Source organism: Pleurodeles waltl, chromosome 7, assembly GCF_031143425.1.
Source record: "Pleurodeles waltl isolate 20211129_DDA chromosome 7, aPleWal1.hap1.20221129, whole genome shotgun sequence".
Classification (NCBI taxonomy): domain Eukaryota; kingdom Metazoa; phylum Chordata; class Amphibia; order Caudata; family Salamandridae; genus Pleurodeles; species Pleurodeles waltl.
Window position 1 is genome coordinate 238,539,956 of NC_090446.1, and position 18,862 is coordinate 238,558,817.

Here is an 18,862-nt window from a genome sequence, read left to right on the forward strand (position 1 = left end):
AAGTTTGAAATTGAATAGGTACATTTCTTTCTCTGGGCCACCCTTCTTTTATAAATTTTACAATTTGAGCCAATACCAAGTCTTTCGCCAATTCCCTTTTCCACTCACATTCACTTATTGCGCACATATCTTCCAGATCAACAGCTGCTATAAAACAGTTATCAACATCATCTTCATCTTCATCCTCCCCAATACCCGCATCCTCAACCAGTGGAAATCTAGATAGAAAATCTGCTCTAACATTCTTGTTACCTGGAACAGAACGGACTTCAAAATCATATTGCAATAATTTTGTGACTAATCTAGAAATGTGAGGTGTTGATTCTCTGATTTTGTCTCCAGTCAAAATAGAAATAAGAGGACTATGATCTGTGCACAACACAAACTTGTTTCCCCAGACGTACGGATGAAACTTCCTTATAGCCCACCAACATGCCAACAATTCTTTTTCAATAACAGAAAAGTTTAATTCAGACCCTCTCAAAACTCTTGATGCATATCCCAAAGTTTTTTCAGTACCTTCTTTCGCCTGAGTCAACACAGCACCCACACCGAAACTGCTTGCATCAACAGTTATAATACACTGCACGTCTGGATCAAATGGTTTCAAAATTTTAGGCCCAACTAGTTGTGACTTAATCCACTCAAACGCTTCCTGACAATCCTTACTCCAAACAAAAACAAAATTTTTCTTTAACAAATTCGTTAAAGGTTTAGTTTAAATAGCGTAATCACTCATGAACCTTGAATAAAATTCACACAAACCAATAAAAGACTTCAATCCTGTTTTGTCTGATGGTGGAGAAGCATTCATAATCGCTTTGACTAATCCTGGTTTGGGTTCAATCCCTTGTTCGGAAACAACGTGTCCTAAATATTCAACTCTATTACACAAAAATTGGCAATTTTCCACTTTTGAGAACCACTCCTTTTTCCTGCATGATTCTTAACACATTCCTCACAATGTGATCATGTTCCTCTTTGGATGCTGCATGGATCAAAACATCATCTTGAAATACAGCTACCCCTTTTATGTCCTTTAACATCTGAGACATTACTCGCTGAAAAACAGCTGCTGCTGAGGCTAACCCAAAAGGCATCCTGCAATACTGAAATGTGCCCAAAGGTGAAACAAAAGCAGTAAGATGCCTTGAGGCTGGGTCTAGAACAATCTGATGATATGCTGTAGCTAAATCCAACTTGGAAAACCACCTTGATTCACCAATAGTGGCCAGCATCTCTGTAATATTAGGTAAAGGATGCAAGTCCACCCAAATATGTTTATTCAAACTGCGCTGATCCACACAGACCCTCAAATTGCCATTTTTCTTCCTTGCAATAACCAAGGGAGACAACCACAAAGAGGAATCTATAGGTTCAATGATACCTTTCATACACAGGTCCTTCAACTCCTTTTCCAATGTGTCCCTCACACTGAATGGTACACTCCTAAATTTGTGTTTCACTGGAATGGCTCCCTCCTTTACTTTTATCACATGAGTAAATCCTTCAATAGTGCCTAACATTTCAGAAAATACCAAAGGAAAATCCTTTATCAGATTGGCTGCATAATCACCTGATTCTACAACAGATACTTGTTCCTTAGTGCCTGGCCTCAAAACCATTTGGAATAACCCTTGATGGAACCAACCTAAAATGTTTAGTCCCTTAATCGCCACATAAACCTTGCCAAAAATTCTCCTTCCCTTGAACTCAAGTACATCTTCGAAATAACCAGCCAATTCAATCTTTCTCCCTTCATAGGAGACAGGTGCTCTGTCAGGTGCACAAAGAGTTCTCTCTCCCCAAACCTCCTTGCACAGCTCTTGAGTAATCATTGTGATCCGAGCACCAGAATCCACCAAACATTTGATCACTTTGTCACCAACACCAATTGCAACATAAGGATCCACACACCTAGTAGGATCTCCAGTCACTATGTGATCCTCTGTGACAATCATCACCATGTCTCTGAATTCTTCTCGGATTCTATCTACATCACTATCATCCATTTCTGTAACATACGCTATCCCTGAACCATTTGGAAACCTCCCTGAACCCTGTTGATAACCAACACTCATTGTGCCACTCTGACACACTTTGGCAAAGTGCCCAACTTTGTTGCACTTCCTGCATGTGGCATTCTTAGCAGGACATCCCCTGCCACTCTTAATATGCTTCAGATTACCACACCGAAAACAAATGTTGCTTTGCTTAAAAAATGGTTTGGAAAAAGTCTTAGTTGATTTAAAAAAAATTCCATCCTGAGAATTCACCAATCCTATATTTTCTGTTGTTCTGGATTCCAGTTCCTTCACAGACACTTTAGACTTCTCAATGCTCTTTGCCAGTCGTAATGTCTCATCTAGTGACGGATTGCTCAAGGAAAGAAGTTTTTGTTGGATGGTCTTGTCCATGCATTTAGCATAAATTGGTCCCTGACCAGCTGGTCACTAAACGCCTGAAATTGGCAATCAGCTGCAAGTTTTCTCAGTGCTGATACAAAGGTATCCACGTCTTCACCAGGATTTTGTTCTCTTTTGAAAAACTTGTGTCTAATAACGACTAAACTGGGTTGTATGTCAAACCTCAGTTCCAATTTTTTTACTGTTTCGGCATACTCATCAATCTCTTCTCCTTCTTCCAATACCAAGGCAGGAAGATATTTAAAAACAGATCTCCCTTCAAATCCTAGTGAATGGAGTAAAATATTTTTTTTTCTTTCAGGACGGAAGCGCGCTGCACCAATTGCTCCTAAGTACATTTCAAATGCATCAAACCAATTTTTCCATGGAATTGTAGGGTTACCCGGTGTTTCCAAAAAAAATGGAGGTGGATTCATAGACTGCATTCTTAAAACAGTACAAGTGCAGAAGATAAGTAATATCACAGGGTGTGTGACGCAGAAGAAAATGAAGGCTGAAGAAACCCAGCAACAATTTTTACTTAACCTTCTTTACTTTTACGTCTGTATCAATATAAGAGCCACAGCAGATCACAGACAAAAAAAAAACACTGATGGTTCCTTGTAATATAAGCAGCCCAAAAAAAAAAATTAAGATTAACTGTCAAAATTATCTTTTTTTTTAAAATCAAAGTGCAGTACCTCTTAATTCCATGAGATGGCAGTATTGGCCCCAAAAAAAATCAATGTAACTGCTTCAGTTCTTCAGATTGACGTTACTATTATTAGCTGTACTTCCTGCTTGGTTTCGACGAGGAAAATGGGTCCGATGCAGCGGTCTACTCATCGCCAGAAATACTTGTAGTAAACATGACTACAAGTATAGGTAAGGTTAAGCTCTTTTATTGAAGATGTAGACCGCTGCGATGTCGCAGCTACCGCCCCAACCGTCTTCTTGACTCCGAGTGTCTCGAGCTCTCTGTCATGAGCTCAAGACGTAAAACGGGAGTCGCGAGGACGCGGCATCACCACAGTCCTCTCCTGTTGAAGGTCAGGTATCTAGTGATTGAAGAGATAGAAAATGGTGGTGACGTCCGCCGCGGTGACGTCCGTGGCGGGGCGCATCATCACCACCAGCGCACCTGTTCATTGGCTCCTGGGACCCATAGGGTCCAATGTTAACCAATGCAGCATTGCGCCGCGCTCTACGACCGCCTACCGCGACGGTGTCCAACGCCAGCGCAGTTATCCCACAATTCCATTGTCCCAGTTTAGAGGTCAGGCAGCCGCCATTTCAGGGGCCCACATGGCTTCATTTACTACTGCGTCACACATACCGTGGCCTACACTCAACACATTTCCCAGATGAGTTAATTGTCGTAGTCTTGTGTGTGACTGTGGGTACATACCTGGAGGAATGGTGACAGTTTCTTAGCTCTTGTCCTTCTTAGGCACCGTCAGTTGGGACATATTGGAAGATGGCGGAATCCACTGGTGTACCGACCGCTGGTGGACCTGTTGACAATGGAAGAGATACATTTGATCGTGACCTACCGGTTCGACCGTGCCACAATCCAGGAACTATGTACCCAGTTGGAGCCAGAGCTGATATCACCAATCCGCCATCCGACTGGAGTCCCCCCTGACGTGCCGGTGCTGTCAGTGCTCCATTTCCTTGCAAGTGGGTCATTTCAGACAACTGTGGCCATGGCATCAGGGATGTCCCAGCCTATGTTTTCCAACGTGTTGTCCAGAGTGTTGTCTGCCCTGCTGAAACACGTAAGGAGATACATCATTTTCCCTGAGGTGGAGGATTTGCCTACAGTGAAAGGTGACTTCTATGCCCTTGGACATATCAAGAACGTCATAAGTGCTATTGATGGGACCCATGTAGCTCTGGTCCCCCCCGCAGGAGTGAACAGGTGTACAGGAACAGGAAGAGTTATCATTCGATGAATGTCCAGATGGTCTGTTTGGCAGACCAGTACATCTCGCAGGTAAATGCTATGTTCCCTGGCTCAGTGCATGACGCCTACATCCTGCGGAATAGCAGCATCCCTGATATGATGGGTCAACTCCAGAGGCACCGTGTATGGCTATTGGGGGACTCTGGTTACCCCAACCTGTCCTGGCTATTGACCCCAGTGAGGACCCCCAAGACCAGGGCAGAGGAACAGTACAATGAGGCCCATGGGCGGACTAGGAGGGTGATCGAACGCACCTTCGGCCTCCTGAAGGCGAGGTTCAGGTGCCTCCATATGACAGGTGGGTCCCTATTCTACTCACCGAAGAAGGTGTGCGACATCATCATCGCCTGCTCCATGCTCCATGATTTGGCATTGCGACGCCAGGTGCCTTTTCTGCAGGAGGATGATCCAGATGATGGTGTTGTGTTGTAGCAGCTGTGGAGCCTGTGGAGCCTGTGGACAGTGATGAGGATGAATCTGATGAAGAAGAAAATGACAACAGGGAGTCAGTCATACAGCAATATTTCCAGTGAGACACAGGTGAGTACATTTTCAGGTTTAACATAACATTAACTTTCACACGTCTACCTCTATCATGTACCTACATTTCACTCACTATTTGTTAACTGAGTTGTCCCCTTCCATTTCAGTTTCACAGATGTGGTAACCTATGTGTCAACAGCTTGCACCCTTGAAAGGCTTGTGATGTGTGACATTGGTATGTTGGCCTTCCAATGGGTAACCATTTTTGACACTGTAATTGACAATACAAAGTTCAAAATCATTGACTGACTCCAGTTTTATTAGTGTTTCAAGGGTGTTTATTTAACTGCATAACAATGAAGGGGGGTTGTGAAATGGGGATGGGTTATGGTGGAAGAATGTCCATGGCAGAGTCCAGTCGATTAGTCTCACAGGTACATTGCACATCTGGCCATTGGAAGTGGAGCTGGGGCAGTTCTGATTTGGACAGGGTAACAAAGTGGAACAGTGGTGGGACAATCAGGGTGGTCTTATTTCCTGGCGGGGTCTTGCCATCTTGCTCTGTACTGTTCCTGGATCTCAGGGACCGCTTTTGTGGTGGTTGTCTGTCTGCAGGGGGTGGGGTGCTGGTATGTTGGTCCTGTGACGGGGCATCCTGTCCACTAGCGCCGGCGGAGGTGGTGGGCATTTCATTGTTGTGGCTAGTGTCAGGGGCCCCTTGGAGTGCCACGGTGTCCCTCAAGGTCTTTTGAATGTCCGTCAGCACCCATACAATGGTGCCCAGGGCGGAGCCGATGGTCCTGAGCTCCTCCCTGAACCCCAAATACTGCTCCTCCTGCAGATGCAGGGTCTCCTGCAACTTGTCCAGGACCGTTGCCATCGTCTCCTGGGAGTGGTGGTATGCTCCCATGATGGAGGAGAGGGCCTCGTGGAGAGGAGGTTCCCTTGGCCTGTCCTCCCTCTGTCGCACAGCAGCCCTCCCAGTTCCCCTATGTTCCTGTGCCTCCATCCCCTGGACCGTGTGCCCGCTACCACTGCCCCCAGGTCTCTGTTGTTGTTGGAGTGGTGGGTTACCCTGGGTGCCCTGTAGTGGTGGACACACCGCTGATTGACCTGTCCTGGGTAGGAAGGTATGGGCCCGCTGGGTGGGTGCTGTGCTGGTGTTACCAGAGGGTGGAAGGTCAGTGTTGGGCTGTGGCTGGGCAAGGGGAACCGACTGTCCTGAGGCCCACGATGGTCCGGGCTGGTCATCAAGATCCATTAGGGCAGATCTGCTGTTGTCACTGTGGGCCTCTTCTGGGGGTGGAGTGGTGTTGTCTGGACCCTCTGGTGTGGTGACGTTCCTTCGGGTTCCTGTGGGGGTATAAGTACATGATTATTGCATGTGTGTGTTTCATGGTGTGCAATGGTTGGGTGTGCGTGTACACCAGTGCAGGCATTCCTGTGTGGGGGCTTGTGTGCTGATGGTTGGGGGGTGTTCTGGGTATGTGCAGTGGGCATGCTTTAGTGATGGGTATCCATGCTTAGTTGTGTCATGCAGGTCTTGGTGTTGGGATGGGTGGTTGGTGTTATGGGTACATTAGTGAGGAGTTTGGGTGATAGGGGAGGGTGTGAGGGTGGGGGTGTGTGATAGCATGCAGGCAAGGTGGGGGATATGATAGTTAAGATTTGACTTACCAGTGTCCGTTCCTCCAATGACTCCTGCGGGGCCCTCAGGATGCAAGATGGACAAGACTTGCTCCTCCCATGTTGTTAGTTGTGGGGGAGGAAGTGGGGGTCCGCCGCCAGTCCGCTAAACCGCGATGTGGTGCCTGGATACCGTGGAACGCACCTTACCCCGTAGGTCGTTCCACCTCTTCCTGATGTCCTCCCTATTTCTTGGATGCTGTCCCACAGCGTTGACCCTGTCGACTATTCTTTGCCATAGCTCCATCTTCCTGGCTATGGATGTGTGCTGTACCTGTGAGCCAAATAGCTGTGGCTCTACACGTACGATTTCCTCCACCATGACCCTGAACTCCTCTTCAGAAAAGCGGGGTTGTCTTTGGCATGCCAAGGGGTGGTGTGTTTGATGTGTGAGGTGGTGTATGTGGTGATGAGTGTGGTGAGTGTAGTGGTATGTGGTGTTTTGTGCGTGGATGTTGTGTGGGTGATGGTGTAGCGTGCCTCTGTGTGATGGGGTTCTCTATTCTGTGCTGTCTCTCTCTGGCCTTCTCTCAGAAATTCTGGTTGTAGGGGTTTGTGGGTGATGTGGGTGTGTGTTTTATATTGTAATGGGTGTGTGGGAGTGTTGTTTGTATGTGTATCAGGTGTGTGTATTTGTAATTGTCCAATGTGGCGGTGTTTTGGAGCTGTGTGTGTATTTTGAGCGCGGCGGTGTGTACCACCAATGGAATACCGCGGTTGAAAGACCGCTGCATGGATTCGTGGGTCGTAATAGCATGGGCGTGTTTCTGTTGGCGTGGAGGTGGAGGATTTGTTTCCGCATGTTTATCGCTGACCTTTGATGTGGCGGTATTGTGTGGGTGTCTGAATTTCGACGTATTCCGTCATGTGTGTCATAATAGCTGTGCCAGAATTCCGCGGCCGCGGCGGTGTGTTGGCGGTCTTCTGCACGGCGGTAAGCGGCTTTTTTTTCTGCATACCACCAAGGTTGTAATGACCCCCATAGTTTTAGACACACTTACATCCCAAACTGCTCAATGGAATTACACCAAATTTGGCAGGAACCTAGATCATGTTGAGCAGATTGTGCTTTTTGTAAATTGGTGTATTTCCATCCAATAGTTTCAGAGACAATATAGGGAAAAATAGAGATATCAAAGGACACAGATTCTCTGCTGATCCATCCATGAGAGTAGAGTAGAGGTTCCCAGGCCCCATGGGGGTGAATAAGAATGTGTAGAAGCAGAGAATAATAGTCTCTAAATGTCTATAATTTTTTTATTGACATTTCCCAAAAATGCTCAGTGTGGACCTCGTTGTAAACTGCGGCTAGTTCCGTGGATTTTGGGAAACATCAAGAAAAATACAGAAATACACTCACACCATTTAGACACCCATACAGACACTCTCAGTTCAAATGTGACACCCTCACGCCCACTTTAAGACCCACTGATACGCCCAGGCAGCTACTCCTAGACCTACTGTGACAATCAGAAAGGCACTTACATACCAACTCACACACCCGTACAGTCACTGTCACACCCACATAGACACTCTCACAGCCACTCACATACCTAGAACAACACTCTCACACCCACTCACACACCCAGGCACATAATCTAACACCCACTTATACACCCAGGCAGACACTTTCACACCTACTCTCACACCCAGGCACACACTCTCATACCTACTCTCACACCCAAGCACACACACTCACGCCCAGACACTCCCCCACCAACTCACACACCCAGATGGATATTCTCACATCCTACTCACACACCCAGGCACAGGCTCTCACACACACTCTCATACTTACTGTTGGAAAATGGGTTATTGGTAGGGCAGGTAGGTACCTACACCTAGCAACAAGCCACTAACCTCCACATAGGTACAGTTAGGTCTCAGTAAATTAATCCCAGCTCAACCCTTGGTAGCTTGGCAACGAGCGTCAAGGCTTAACTTAGGAGACAAAGGGGGTGATTCTGACCCCGGCGGTCTTAGACCGCCGGGGCCAGGGTCGGCGGGAGCACCGCCGACAGGCCGGCGGTGCCCCGCAGGGCATTCTGACCGCGGCGGTAAAGCCGCGGTAAGACCGGCAACACTGGCGGGCTCCCGCCAGTGTACCGCTGCCCTGTTGAATCCTCCAAGGCGGCGCAGCATGCTGCGCCGCCGAGGGGATTCCGACCCCCCCTACCGCCATCCAGTTCCCGGCGGTCCGCCCGCCGGGAACCGGATGGCGGTAGGGGGGGTCGCGGGGCCCCTGGGGGCCCCTGCAGTGCCAATGCCACTGGCATGGGCACTGCAGGGGCCCCCGTAAGAGGGCCCCTACAAGTATTTCACTGTCTGCTTGGCAGACAGTGAAATACGCGACGGGTGCAAATGCACCCGTCGCACCTTCCCACTCCGCCGGCTCGATTACGAGCCGGCATCCTCGTGGGAAGGTCGTTTTCCCCTGGGCAGGCGGGCGGCCTTTTGGCGGCCGCCCGCCAGCCCAGGGGAAAACTTGAAATACCCGCCGCGGTCTTTTGACCGCGGCGCGGTATTTTGGGGGCGGAATTCTGGCAGGCGGCCTCCGCCGCCCGCCAGAATCAGAATCATCCCCAAAGTGTAAAGCATTCAAATATCACAAAACAGTAATTAAATAAAACACAGGAAACAGTTTAAAAATGCAAAACCAATATATAAAAATAGTTTATATTTTTATCTTTAAAATGACACAAAAACGATTAAAATCGGTTCAGGGGAACCGGAGATATGAATTTTTAAAGAATTATTACTTTTCTAGCGCTTAGAAACAAAAAGCGCCAATCGGGTCATCTGGTTGCACCTCGACCGGGGCAAAGTCAAACTTTCAGGCCGACCGCGATGGAGCCCTGCTCGGCTACAGGTCGCGGGAGGCCTCGGTTAAAAAGTTACCTTCTGACTTAGTCTTTATTTTGAAGTTTTTCTTCACCGGGACGAACCTGCCAGTTGAATCCGACCTCCTGGAGCCCTTGTCCGGATACGCGATGTGGGTTTCCTCGGTGGAGACTTTTACCTTCGGACTTAGTCGTTTTTTCGAGATGAAAATCCTTCGACCGGGGTAAACCTGGATCTTGATCCGACGTCCATGGAGCCCTTCTCGGATACGATGGCTGGGAGTTCCCGGTCAACTTTTTACGTTCGGACTTAGTCTCTTTTTTGGATGTTTTTCTTTACCGGGACGAACCACGAAGTCAGGCCGGGTCGCGGTTGAGGCAAGCCGGCTAGAATTTCCGCGGCGGGTCGGTCCCTCTCTGGAGCTTTTTTCCAAAAATTCTCAAATCTTTTCCAAACTTCTGGGGCTTCACCCAGATGTTCTTTTAAGGTTCTTTTGGGGTCCACAGCTCACCCCAAGGGTCCAGAAGTTCTGTGATGGTCCTTGGGGGATGCGGACTTCAACTCCCAGAATGCACCTGGCGCAAACTCCTTTTTGGCCACTGGACAGTGGTCAGCTGGTCGCTTTCTTCAGGAGTTGGTGCAGGGGACTCTGGTTAGCAATTTTTCACCTGTAGCAAACAGGGAGTCCCTCCTTAAACCAGTTGAAGCCAGGCAAAGTCCTTCTTGTGGTGAAGCCCAAGTGTGCAGATGGTGCAGTCCTTCTGAGTGCAGGTTCCAAGTGCAGGCCAGGGGTCCAGCAGGGCAGTCCTTCTTCTTCTTTAGTTCCTTTCTTGTTGAATTCTGGAGGGGATCTGAGGTGTGGGTGCAGGTCTGCCAGTTTTATCCTTGCTCCTGGGTGAAAAGCAGGGGGGCCCTGGTTCTCCAATCATGGACAGGGTCGTCCCCCTGTGATGACCACTTCCTGGGAAGTGTGGCAAAAATCCATCCCAGAAGGCAACAGTCTCTAAAAATCCAACATGGATGAATCTGATTTTTGGAGGTTACATCTGGCTGAGCCCACCCACTGGTGTGGCTAAAAATCATAAACACACCCCTCTCCTGCCCTCTCCTAATCTAATCAAGGGGGCACCTAGCTGTCTGGGGTTGCAGGATGTGGGGGTGTTGCTGGGTGCTGCAAATGTCCTTCTCTGCCTTTGAAGACCAGTTTGGCAGCCCTCCCCCTTCCTGCCTCACCATCTGCTGAGGGGAGATTCTCTCCCCCAAGCACATTCCTTTGTGTGAAGTCTGGCCACTTCACACCTCATCAAGGCAGCCTGGCAGAAGCTGCTGCAGGCTGGCCAATCAGAGCACAGCAGCAAAAACAATGCAGAGCTGAAATTGGCAACTTTTTAGGTAAAGTCTAAACTTTTTACCTGAACTAGTTATATTAAATCCAACAACTGGAAGTTGTAGGATTTATTACAACAATTAATTTGATACCAAATTCTTGGTATGCAACATTTAAGGAGACTTTAAAATTTAAAATAAAGTCTGCCCATTCTAGCCTATGAAGGCCATTTACTACAATGAGGGAAAAACAAATTTGGCTGTTTTTACCTCACCAGGGCTTATAAATCTATTTTTATAAAGTCCCTGCTTATAGTTACATGGCACCCAGCCCTAGGGGCACATAGGGCACACCTTAGGGGTGACTTATATGTAAAAAAATGGAAGTACCTTTAATTACAAAGTCGAATTTGCATATAACTTTAATTTAAAAGCAGCCAGCAAGGCAGGCTTGCTTTTAAAATGACACTGGGCACCTCAGCAATGCACCTAGGTGTGCACCACCTATGCTGTGGTCCCTAAACCTACATGCCCTACCATATACTAGGGACTTATAGGTAGGTTAACTTAGCCACTTATAATTAGCCTAATTTGCATATCCATTTTACACAGAGCACAGGCCCTGGGACTGGTTAGCACCTTTAAAGTCAGGAAAACACCAGCAAAAAGTGGAAAATGGGGGCAAAAAGTTATGGGGCCTCTGCAATCAGCCCTGTTTTCTCACACTTACTCTTACACCCAGCGTGCCACACCCACATTTACACTGATAAAGTCACTCACACACCCAGTCTTATATCCACTCTCACACTCAGACAGACACTCTCATACCCACTCTCACACCCACCTCACCCTCTCACACTCACTTTCACACACTCTCAGACAGTCTCCCACCCACTCATTCACCCAGATGGACACTCTCACACCCACTCACACACCCAGGCACACACTCTCACTCCCACTCACACACTCACACAGACACTCACACACACACTGTCACACCCAGGCAGACACTCTCACATCCACTATTTCACCCAGGCACACACTCTCACACACACTCACATACTTACTCTCACAACCAGAGCCCCGCACCAACTTTTATACCTATAAATACACTCACACACCTAGACAGTTTCACAGCCAATCTCACACCCAGACAGACACCCTCACACCCACTCACACATGCATATGGACACTATTACACCCCATCTCACATCTAGGCACACACTCTTTTACCCACTCTCACACCAAGAGGCACATTATGACATCCACTCTCACACCGAGATTCTCACACCCACTCTTACAGCTAGATACCTAATCAAACACCCAGCTAAACACTCTCACACTCGCTCTTGCACCCAGATAATATTTCACATCTACTTTTACACCCAGACAGACACTATCATTGCCATTTTTCACAGACACTCACACAACCACTCTCATCCCTAGGTACATACTTTCACACCAAGGCACACACTCTCACACCCACTGCCACACTCAGGCACACACTTTCACACCCACTCTCACAACCAGGCACACACTGTCACCCCCAGATAGATACTCTCATGCCCACTCTCACACCCAGACAGACACTCTCATATCCACTCTCATACCCACTCTTACACACAGACAAACACTCCCACACGCATTTTCACAACCAGATAGAAACTTTCACACCCATTGTCACACCCAGGCAGACACTCTCACACCCAGACAGACACTCTCACAAACACTCTCACACCTGGGGACACATTCTGATACCCACTCTCACGCTCAACTAGATACTCTTGCAGACACTCTCAAACAATCACATACTCTCACACCCACTCTCACACTCACACAGCATTGGCTGGCTGCATCCTGACAGGGAAAGTTGTGATCACTATTTTGTTGTATTGGGAAAGGGTCCCAGGGCCATATTGTGGCCAGCATATGAAGAGGCCATGCAGAAGTTCCCCTGACCACAGGGACTGATATAAATGTGGCACACTAGTCAAGAATGAGTAAAAAATATTTAAAAATAGTTTTTTCTGTTGTTCTCGGCGGGTAGATCCATGGATTTGAATGCTATTTTTTTAATAAAAGGAATTAAAAATAAATAAATATGAATATGATAAAAGGATTAGCTTTGAAACACACCTTTGTGTTTATGATGTGTAGGTGATAACTACATATGAAACAGGGTGATAACTACAGATGAAACAGGATGCAGTCTTTCAAGTTCTGGAGTAACACCCTGTTGCCTTTGTCTGTTAGGTGAACTCCATAATTTCTATAAATACCATCCATATTAAACCGTAAATTATTGTGAAATATGGAGCCCATGTCATGGTCTCTGAGGAATGCAGAAAAGTTTTATTTACATTTTTCCTAGATTTTTCTATTTTTGCACAGAATTCTCTTGAGCACTTCCACTTCTGCCTTTAGCAAATGTTAGAAAAACAAAGACAGTGTTTGCAAAAAGTTTCATTCATTTCCCAAAGGTATCTTTCATCAGGATTTCTAATCCTACCTAGTAACTGTGCCCAGGTCATTACCACCACAGTGCACAATTATTGGGTCTGGTTGTTGGCAATCATTAATGCCTTCAACTAAAGGGAGCAATTGATGCCACTTTAAACCTTTCTGGCCAACTCAAGTAATATCCACATTAGATAAACCCAGGTCCCTATCAATGTCACTCTTTCTAGCATTCTCTTTCTGGCCCAAAACACAAAGCTATGACCTACAATCCACACTCTGATCATTCTGGAGGGAAGCTAGAGTACCACACAGGAGACTGCTGTAATTGAGTGAGGCAGTTTTGAAATGAAATGCAGTTGGAATGAAGGTTAAACATTACAATTGGAAACAAACACATGTAACTGGTTGTTGTAAATACTTTGGTTCATAAAGGTAGGTAGTGATATTGTGAGAAAAATAAGTAGATGTTGGATTGGCTTTTGAAAAATTAGAAAAAGTATTGGTGTCTGGGTATGTTTATTATTTCAAATATTCACCACACCTCCTACATTTGGTTTAGAGGTAAGGGTGGTGTTCTGAGAAACTGTTATGAACTTGTGACCTACTGCTGTAAAAAAAAAATTCAAACTATGTTACCATGGCAGCACAGCTACAGGAGCATGGGAGAAGGGAGTAAAAAAGACTAGATCTCAAAAAATGTGTAGTCACAGTTCCATTGGGAAAAAATAATGATAAAGTATGATTGGATGAGAATATATCTATTTATTCGAACAGTAGTGAATATATGGCATTGTTTGAGAACAGATAGCAAAAATGATTGTTGTACTCTCTCATGGATCTGGGGATTTTCCACAAAGTTACACAGAGGGCAATACTGTGCACTGTGGTGGATCCATTGATGCAGCCAAAACCCTTATCAAATTAGGCTATCTTTTGACAAGTGTTAGAATGGGTTGACTATAGCAGCTAGTCAGTAATGGTATTACATAAGTTATATGTGATAGGGAGATTGAGATCAGTTTTCTCATTGAGTAACCTTGAAAGCAAAGTTGAAAAGGTTGCCATTAATGGTTGCTTTGCATGAGAGTGGTGAACCATTCTACATTCTCGTTTTTTGTGCATTTTCAGTTAGAAGAAATTCTAACTGATACTGAGAGACAAACATACTGACCACCAAATACACTTGACAGGGGTGTGAATTATAATATTCTTTAATTTAAAATTTGTTAGAAAAGGCATAAGTGTATATAAGGTGAATGAAAGTGAGTTGCATGTTGATAAAAAAGTAAATAGCAATATAAATAGAGGATATGTAAAAAAATGAAAATTAGAATGATCACCAAAGAAGAAATTAAAATGATACATATATAGTGAAAAATAGAAAGAAACTGATCCATACAAGGATACACCCATGCTGACACTTATGTACACACTAAGAAAGTACCAGACATACTAACCTATACACTAACACACTAAAACACAGTTATGTACCCTACACCATCAACGCAAGGTACAAACACACACACACACACACGCACACACTTATATACTACTGTACTCACCACACAGATAGAAATTGATTCACATAGTTGCTTTCATGCAGAATTAGAGGCCTATAGACTTACTAAAAGTGCCAGTGATACACTGGCATGTTCACTTAAACATCTGATGGCACGCCCGTAGAGGGACTCATACACTCACTCAGCTATGTAGGCAATAACTGACACAGACTAGTCAGCCATCCAGAGAAGTAGTCATTTAAACATGACTCAGGCCTACTACTGCTTAGTGTGCAGTTTTACTGTAATCTTGGCTTGGCATTAGAAAACCTGCTTGACAAGCCATAAAGCCTCCTTTTAGTACAGAAAACGCATCCTTCAACTAGGCTGTAGGTAGGCCATCAAGCAGGTTCCATAGTGATTAAAAGTTGAAACATGTCATTCTGAGTTTCACAGCGTTAGATGTGTACTTGCATCCCCATGCTCAGTTATACATGCAGTCTGTCACCCAAACTGAAACTCCCATGCCTGTTTACAAAAGGATAGAGCCACTCACATACCCAGTCAGACACTAAGGCCCATATTTATACTTTTGAAGCACCGCATTTGCGTTGTTTTTTTATGCAAAATCGGCGCAAACTCACAAAATACAATTGTATTTTGTGAGTTTGCGCCGATTTTGCGTCAAGAAACGACGCAAATGTGGCACTAAAAACGTATAACTATGGGCCTAAATGAGTAACGTATACATCCATGCTCACACCCAGACAGCAGTTATGTATCCAACAGTATCAGAGACAATTGAAAACTCACACAGTCACTCCAATATGTAGTCAAGTACTCAGACAACCTTATTTGCTCATTTAAGCAAATAGTCATTGAAGTATGTCTCAGGTGTACTAATGGAGAGCCTGGGTGCATAGTTTTACTGTCAGCTCAACTTGACCTTAGAAAACCCACTTCACAAGCATTAAATTCAAATTTTTGTACACAAAACTGACAGCTCAGCTAGGTTGTAGGTACACTATAGAGCAGGGTTGTGAGAAAACCGGGCTGATTGCAGAAGCCCCCTAACTTTTTGCCCCCATTTTCCACTTTTTGCTGATGCTTTCCTCACTCCGATTGTGCTCTGGGTACTGCTACTCAGTCCCAGGCATGTGCTCTGTGTAAAATGAGTATGAAAATTAGACTAATTATAATTGGCTCTGCCAACCTATCTATAAGTCCCTAGTATATGGTGGGGCATGTAGGTCTAGGGACCCCAGCATTGGTAGTGTCCCCATAGGTGCACTGCTGAGGTGCCCAGGATGATTTTAAAGGCAGGTCTGCCTTGCTGGCTATTTTTAAATTAAGGTTACATGCCAATTCGAATTTGGAATTAAAAATACTTCTAAAGCCCTAAACTACCTTATTTTGTCATATAAGTTACCCCTAAGGTGTGCCCTAGGTGCCCCCAGGGTTGGGTTTGGCGTAACTAGAAGCAGGGAACTTATGAAATATGTTTTATTAACTCTGGTGAGGAAAAATAGCCAAATTAAGTTTTCCCTCATAGTAGTTGTAGGAAAGTACCATCTTGCCTGGCATGTTACCCCCATATTTCACTGTATATATGTTGTTTTAGTTGTATGTGTCACTGGGACCCTGCCAGCCAGGGCCCCAGTGCTCATAAGTGTGCCCTGTATGTGTTACCTGTGTTATGACTAACTGTCTCACTGAGGCTCTGCTAATCAGAACCTCAGTGGTTATGCTCTCTCATTTCTTTCCAAATTGTCACTAACAGGCTAGTGCCCAATTTTACCAATTTACATTGGCATACTGGAACACCCTTATAATTCCCTAGTATATGGTACTGAGGTACCCAGGGTATTGGGGTTCCAGGAGATCCCTATGGGCTGCAGCATTTCTTTTGCCACCCATAGTGAGCTCTGACAATTCTTACACGTCCATGTTATTTCACAGCCATTTAACACTGCACTTAAGTAACTTATAAGTCACCTATATGTCTAACCTTTACCTGGTAAAGGTTGGGTGCTAAGTTACTTAGTGTGTGGGCACCCTGGCACTAGCCAATGTGCCCACACATTGTTCAGGGCCAATTCCCCTGACTTTGTGAGTGCGGGACACCATTACACGCGTGCACTACATATAGGTCACTACCTATGTGTAGCTTCACAATGGTAACTCCGAATATGGCCATGTAACATTTCTAAGATCATGGAATTGCCCCACCAATGCCATCCTGGTATTGGGGAGACAATCCCATGATTCCCCGGGTCTCTAGCACAGACCCGGGTACTGCCAAACTGCCTTTCCCGGGGTTTCACTGCAGCTGCTTCTGCTGCCAACCCCTCAGACAGGTTTCTGCCCTCCTGGGGTCCAGCCAGGCTTGGCCCAGGAAGGCAGAACAAGGGACTTCCTCAGAGAGAGGGTGTTACACCCTCTCCCTTTGGAATAAGGTGTCAGGGCTGGGGAGGAGTAGCCTCCCCCAGCCTCTGGAAATGCTTTGATGGGCACAGATGGTGCCCATCTCTGCATAAGCCAGTCTACACCGGTTCAGGGATCCCCCAGCCCTGCTCTGGCGCCAAACTGGACAAAGGAAAGGGGAGTGACCTCTCCCCTGACCTGCACCTCCCCTGGGAGTAGCCCAGAGCTCCTCCAGTGTTCTCCAGACCTCTGCCATCTTGGAAACAGAGGTGCTGCTGGCACACTGGACTGCTCTGAGTGGCCAGGGCCAGCAGGTGACGTCAGAAATTCCTTCTGATAGGCTCCTTCAGGTGTTGCTAGCCTATCCTCTCTCCTAAGTAGCCAAACCCTCTTTTCTGGCTATTTAGGGTCTCTGCTTTGGGGAATTCTTTAGATAAGGAATGCAAGAGCTCATCAGAGTTCCTCTGCATCTCTCTCTTCACCTTCTGCCAGGGAATCGACTGCTGACCGCGCTGGAAGCCTGCAAAACTGCAACAAAGTAGCAAAGACGACTACTATGACACTGTAACGCTGATCCTGCCGCCTTCTCGACTGTTTTCCTGGTGGTGCATGCTGTGTTGGTAGTCTGCCTCCTCTCTGCACTAGAAGCTCAGAAGAAATCTCCAGTGGGTCGACGGAATCTTCCCCCTGCTACCGCAGGCACCAAAGAACTGCATCACCGGTCCTCTGGGTCTCCTCTCAGCACAACGAGCGAGGTCCCTTGAACTCAGCAACTCTGTCCAAGTGACTCCCACAGTCCAGTGACTTTTCAGTCCAAGTTTGGTGGAGGTAAGTCCTTGACTTCCCACGCCAGACTGCATTGCTGGGAACCGCATGTTTTGCAGCTACTCCGGCTCCTGTGCACTCACCGAGGATTACCTTCATGCACAGCCAAGCCTGGGTCCACAGCACTCTAACCTGCATTGCACGACCTCCTGAGTTGTCCTCCGGCGGCGTGGGACTCTCTTGTGCAACTTCGGGTGAGCACCGTTTCACTCCACTTTGTAGTGCCTGTTCTGGCACTTCTGTGGGTGCTGCCTGCTTCTGAGAGGGCTCCTTGTCTTGCTGGGTGCCCCCTCTGTCCCCTGACGTAATTGGTGACATCCTGGTCCCTCCTGGGCTACAGCAGCATCCAAAAACCCTAACTGCAACCCTTGCAGCTAGCAAGGCTTGTTTGCGGTCTTTCTGCAGGAAAACACTTCTGCACAACTCTTCACAACGTGGGACATCCATCCTCCAAAGAGAAAGTTTCTAGCCCTTGTCGTTCATGCAGAATTCTCAGCTTCTACCATCCGGTGGCAGCTTCTTTGCACCCACAGCTGGCATTTCCTGGGCATCTGCCCACTCCCGACTTGAACGTGACTTTTGGACTTGGTCCCCTTGTTCCACAGGTACCCTCGTCTGGAAATCCATCATTGTTGCATTGCTGGTGTTGGTCTTTCCTGCAGAATTCCCCTATCACGACTTCTGTGCTCTTTGGGGAACTTAGGTGCACTTTGCACCCACTTTTCAGGGTCTTGGGGTGTGCTATTTTTCTAACCCTCACTGTTTTCTTACAGTCCCAGCGATCCTCTACGAGGTCACATAGGTTTGGGGTCCATTCATGGTTCGCATTCCACTTCTAGAGTATATGGCTTGTGTTGCCCCATCCCTATGTGCCCCCATTGCATTCTATTGTGACTATACATTGTTTGCACTGTTTTCTATTGCTATTACTGCATATTTTGGTATTG